Here is a 6000-nt window from a genome sequence, read left to right on the forward strand (position 1 = left end):
AGGCGTAAACCGGCCTACTTGGGCCGGGTTAACTTCATTAGTGGTATAAGCAGATGAAGTCCCAAGGCCTATAGTCGGTTTAGAATCTGTGGCCGTAAACCGACCTGATGTATAACTTGTATTGTAAGTTAGGAATAGAGAGATACCAACCGGGATACGAATATGAACCGGTTGGGACTCTATGGACCGACGGGCGTCACCCGTGTATATAAGGGGACGACCCGGCGGCGGTTCGGGACAGACAACGACAACTCGAGCCTGGGCGAAGCTTGTTTGCTCCCTAGCCATCGAGACCATATCAATTCCATCACAACTAGACGTAGGCTTTACCTTCATCGAAGGGGCCGAACTAGTATAAAACCCTCGTGTCTTTGTGTCCGCTTTAACCCCTTCAAGTAAACCCGTGGCGATGGCTCCACGACTAAGTCCTTTCACTAGGACATCTTCCGTGACAAATCCACGACAAATCCAGTAGGAGACAACGCACAAGACACCAATACCTGCACAAACAATCAAACAACTTGCACCCAATGCGTTAAAAGGGTTGTCAATCCCATCACGGTCACTTGCAAAAGTGAAATCTGATATAGATAAACAAAAGATAAAATATTTCTAGGTTTTTTGGTTTATAGATCTGAAAGTAAAAGATTGCAAAATAGTAGATCGAAAACTAATACGATGGAAAATAGTAGATCGGAAACTAATATGATGGAACATAGAACCGGGGGGCCATATGTTTGATACGTCTCCAACGTATCTATAATTTTTGATTGTTCCATGCTATTATATTACATGTTTTGAATGATTATGGGCTTTATTATGCACTTTTATATTACTTTTGGGACTAACCTATTAACCGGAGGCCCAGCCCATATTGTTGTTTTATTGCCTGATTCAGTATTTTGAAGAAAATGAATATCAAATGGAGTCCAAACGGAATGAAACCTTCAGCAACATGATTTTTTGGAAGAATATCATCCTGGAGACGTGGAGTTCAAGTTAGAAGATACTCGAGGACTCCACGAGATAGGAGGGCGCCCCCCCTGTTGGGCACGCCCCCCTGTCTCGTGGGCCCTTCGAGCACCCACCGACCGACTTCTTTCGCCTATATAGTCCCACGTACCCTAAAAACATCCACAGCGAAGATAGATCGGGAGTTCCGCTACCACAAGCCTCTGTAGCCACCAAAAACCTCTCGGGAGCCCATTCCGGCACCCTGCCGGAGGGGGATCCCATCACCGGTGGCCATCTTCATCATCCCAGCGCTCTCCATGACAAGGAGGGCGTAGTTCACCCTCGGGGCTGAGGGTATGTACCAGTAGCTATGTGTTTGATCTCTCTCTCTCTCGTGTTCCCTCTATGGCACGATCTTGATGTATCCCGAGCTTTGCTATTGTAGTTGGATCTTATGATGTTTCTCCCCCTCTACTCTCTTGTGATGAATTGAGTTTCCCCTTTGAAGTTATCTTATCGGATTGAGACTTTTATGAGAACACTTGATGTATGTCTTGCCGTATTTATCTGTGGTGACAATGGGATATCATGTGCCTCTTGATGTATGTTTTGGTGACCAACTTGCTGGTTCCGCCCATGAACCTATGCATAGGGGTTGGCACACGTTCTTGACTCTCCGGTAGAAACGTTGGGGCACTCTTTGAAGTACTTTGTGTTGGTTGGATGAATCTGAGATTGTGTGATGCATATCGTATAATCATGCCCACGGATACTTGAGGTGACAATGGAGTATCTAGGTGACATTAGGGTTTTGGTTGATTTGTGTCTTAAGGTGTTATTCTAGTACGAACTCTTTAATAGATCGATCCGAAAGAATAACTTTGAGGTGGTTTCTTACTCTACCATAATCTCTACGTTTGTTCTCCGCTAATAGTGGCTTTGGAGTGACTCTTTGTTGCATGTTGTGGGATTGTTATATGATCTATCTATGTTATTATTGTTGAGAGAACTTGCACTAGTGAAAGTATGAGCCCTAGGCCTTGTTTCACATCATTGCAATACCGTTTACGCTCACTTTTATCGCTTGTTACCTTGCTGTTTTTATTATTCTAGATTACAAAAACCTATTTCTACTATCTATTTTGCACTTGTATCTTCATCTCTTCGCCGAACTAGTGCTCCTATACAATTTACCATTGTATTGGGTGTGTTGGGGACACAAGAGACTCTTTGTTATTTGGTTGCAGGGTTGTTTGAGAGAGACCATCTTCATCCTACGCCTCCTACGGATTGATAAACCTTAGGTCATCCACTTGAGGGAAATTTGCTATTGTCCTACAAACCTATGCACTTGCAGGCCCAACAACATCTACAAGAAGAAGGTTGTGTAGTAGACATCAAGCTCTTTTCTGGCGCCGTTGCCGGGGAGGCCAGGTAAGGGCACTCACTCACACGCCGTCAACTAAGCTTTTTTCTGGCGCCGTTGCCGGGGAAGTTAGCGCTTTAAGGTATATCTTTAGATCTTGCAATCAAATCTTTTTGTTTCTTGTTTTATCACTAGTTTAGTTTATAAGAAACTACAAAAAATGGAGTTGAGTTTGTCTCATACACTTCGTCTTTTTAATATCTTTCGTGAGTTTGATGAAAAGGAAAATTGTGCTCAAGTGCTAGAAGAAGAAATCTATAGAATGTTTGACACTAAATCCTTGAATGATGAGGATGATTGCAATGTTGTTAGTATGAACTCCTTGAATATCCATGATGCTAATGATATGCAAAGCCACAAGCTTGGGGAAGCTATGTTTGATGAATATGATATTTTTTTGTCCCCCAAGCTTTGATGAGAATATTTATTATGATGAAAGCATGCCTCCTATTTATGATGATTATATTGATGAAAGTGGGTTTGGAAGAGTGTCAACTTTAGGAAGTAGTGACCCCACTATTTTGGAGGATGTTGAGTCTTATTGTGATGAACATGAAAGTCGATTTGGAAGAGTGTAAACTTTATTTAGTTATGATTCCACTATTTCGGAAGAGGTTCCAATTGATTATGAGAATAAAGTTGCTACTTATGATGATTATTGTGATGAAACTTATGATATAAAAAGTAGTGATGATTGTATTTATAAAACTTGTCATGATTATGATTACCCTTTCTCTGAACATTACTCTTTTAATGTGGAAACAATTTTTAGTGTTCAAGTCTTTTATGATACTCTCACTATTTCGAATGAGAAGAAATTTGCTTATGTGGAGATTAGTAAATTTTCTATGGTTGTAGATCATGAAACGAATGCTTTAGGTTCTGGTTATATTGTTGAATTCATTCATGATGCTACTGAAAATTATTATGAGGGAGGAACATATGCTTGTAGGAATTGCAATAATGTCAAGTTTCCTCTCTATGTGCTTAAAATTTTAAAGTTATGCTTGTTTTACCTTCCTATGCTTGTTGATTATTGTTCCCCTAAGTTGTTTGTTCACAAAATCCCTATGCATAGGAAGTGGGTTAGGCTTAAATGTGTTAGTCATATGCTTCATGATGCTCCCGTTATGTTTCAATTCTTATCTTTTATGTGAGCATCATTGCCATCATCATGCCTAGCTAGAAACGCATTAAAGAAAAGCGCTTGTTGGGAGACAACCCAATATTTACCTTTACTGTTTTTGTGTGTCCATGTGATTATGCTACTGTAGTAATCATGTTTTATAGCTTTTTTTCAATAAAGTGCCAAGTAGAATCTTTGGGAAGACTTGGGTGAAGTTTATGTGATCTTGCTGTAAAAAACAGAAACTTTTGCGCTCACGAGAATAGCTGCCATTTTTTTACTGGAGAGTGCTTTTAGGTTGATTATTTTTTCAGATGATTAATAGACAAATTACTCAGGTCCAGAAATTTATTTCATAATTTTTGGGGTTCCAGAAGTATATGTTTGATACAGATTACTACAGACTATTCTGTTTTTGACAGATTCTGTTTTCTATGTGTTGTTTGCTTATTTTGATGAATCTATGAGTAGTATCGGGGTGTATGAAACATAGAGAAGTTAGAATACAGTGGATTTTACACCAATATGAGTTTATAATGAGTTCATTACAGTACCTAAGTGGTGGTTTTATTTTCTTATACTAACGGAGCTTACGAGTTTTGTTTTGAGTTTTGTGTGGTTGAAGTTTTCAAGTTTTGGGTAAAGATTCGATGGACTATGGAATAAGGAGTGGTAAGAGACTAAGATTGGGGATGCCCAAGGCACCCCAAGGTAATATTCAAGGATAACCAAGAGCCTAAGCTTGGGGATGCCCCGGATGGCATCCCCTCTTTCGTCTTCGTTCATCGGTAACTTTACTTGGAGCTATATTTTTATTCGCCACATGATATGTGTTTTGCTTGGAGCGTCGTTTTATTTTGTTAGTTTTTGCTTGCTGTTAGTTAGAGTACTGTTTTGCATCTTTAGTTTCAATAAAAATGTCAAGGATAGCCTTTGCCATGCTTATTTTGCTAGTATACATGTGCTGTTTGAAAACAGAAAGTTTACCACTGTTGCAAAAATTCCCTAGAAAAGTTAGAGAATGGTATAACGTTGAATCTTTTTGAATATTAAGCTCTGATAAATTTATTACAGTGGGAATTTTAGTTCATAATTTTTGGGGTCAGGGAAGTATTGATACTCTTGCATTCTTTACATACTGTACTGTTTTGGCAGATTGTTGTTATGTTTGCATTGTTTGCATATGTTTGTTTGTTTAATGATTCTATTTAAGGATAAGAGTATTAAATATGCAGAGGCATTTAGTATGAAATGTTGAATAATAATTTTAGTGATTTGTTACATAGAAAATGATAAGGTTTTGCATTGGTTTATACTAACCTATCTCACGAGTTCTTGTTGAGTTTGTTGTGAATGAAGCTTTTGATAAAAAGAGAAACCATGATATGAGAGGAATTAAGGAGACATAAAAGCTCAAGCTTGGGGATACCCAAGGCACCCCAAGATAATATTTCAAGAAGTCTCAAGCATCTAAGCTTGGGGATGCCCCGGTAGGCATCCCACCTTTCCTCTTCAAACAACTATCGGTTAGTATCAGTTGAACCTAAGTTTTTGCTTCTTCACATGAGTTGTGCTATCCTTGCAATGTCATTTTTTTTGCTTGCTTCTTGAATAAGATACCAAGATCTGAAATTATTTAATGAGAGAGAGTCTTCATATAGTTGCATAATTATTTAGCTACTCATTGATCTTCACTTATATCTTTCGGAGTAGTTTGTCGTTTGCTCTAGTACTTAACTTATATATTTTAGAGCACGGCGGTGGTTTTATTTTGTAGAAATTAATGAACTCTCATGCTTCACTTATATTATTTTGAGAGTCTTAGGCAGCATGGTAATTTGAACGAAAACTTTCATAGGAGGTGAATTGGATGCTATGATCAATTTGATACTTGATAGTTGTTTTGAGATATGGAGGTAATGATATTAGAGTCATGCTAGTGAGGTGATTATGAAAAAATGGTTGTGTTAAAGTTTGTGATTCCCGTAGCATGCAGTTATGGTGAACTGCTTTGTGATGAAGTTGGAGCACAATTTTATTTATTGATTGTCTTCCTTATGAGTGGCGGTCGGGGACAAGCGATGGTCTTTTCCTACCAATCTATCCCCCTAGGAGCATGCGCGTAGTGCTTTGGTTTTTGATGACTTCTAGATTTTTGCAACAAGTACATGAGTTATTTTGACTAATGTTGAGTCCATGGATTATACGCAGCTCACCCTTCCACCATTGCTAGCCTCTCTTGTGCTGTGCAACGTTCGCCAGTACCATACACCCACCATTTACCTTCATCAAAACAACCACCATACCTACCTATTATGGCATTTCCGTAGCCATTCCGTGATAATATTGCCATGCAACTTTCCACCGTTCTGTTCATATGACACGCATTACTTTTGTCATATTGCTCTTTGTATGATCATGTAGTTGACATCGTATTTGTGGCAAGGCCACTTTCATAAATTTCAAACATGTCGCTCTTGATTCATTGCATATC

This window comes from Triticum aestivum, chromosome 1B (genome assembly GCF_018294505.1).
Source record: "Triticum aestivum cultivar Chinese Spring chromosome 1B, IWGSC CS RefSeq v2.1, whole genome shotgun sequence".
Classification (NCBI taxonomy): domain Eukaryota; kingdom Viridiplantae; phylum Streptophyta; class Magnoliopsida; order Poales; family Poaceae; genus Triticum; species Triticum aestivum.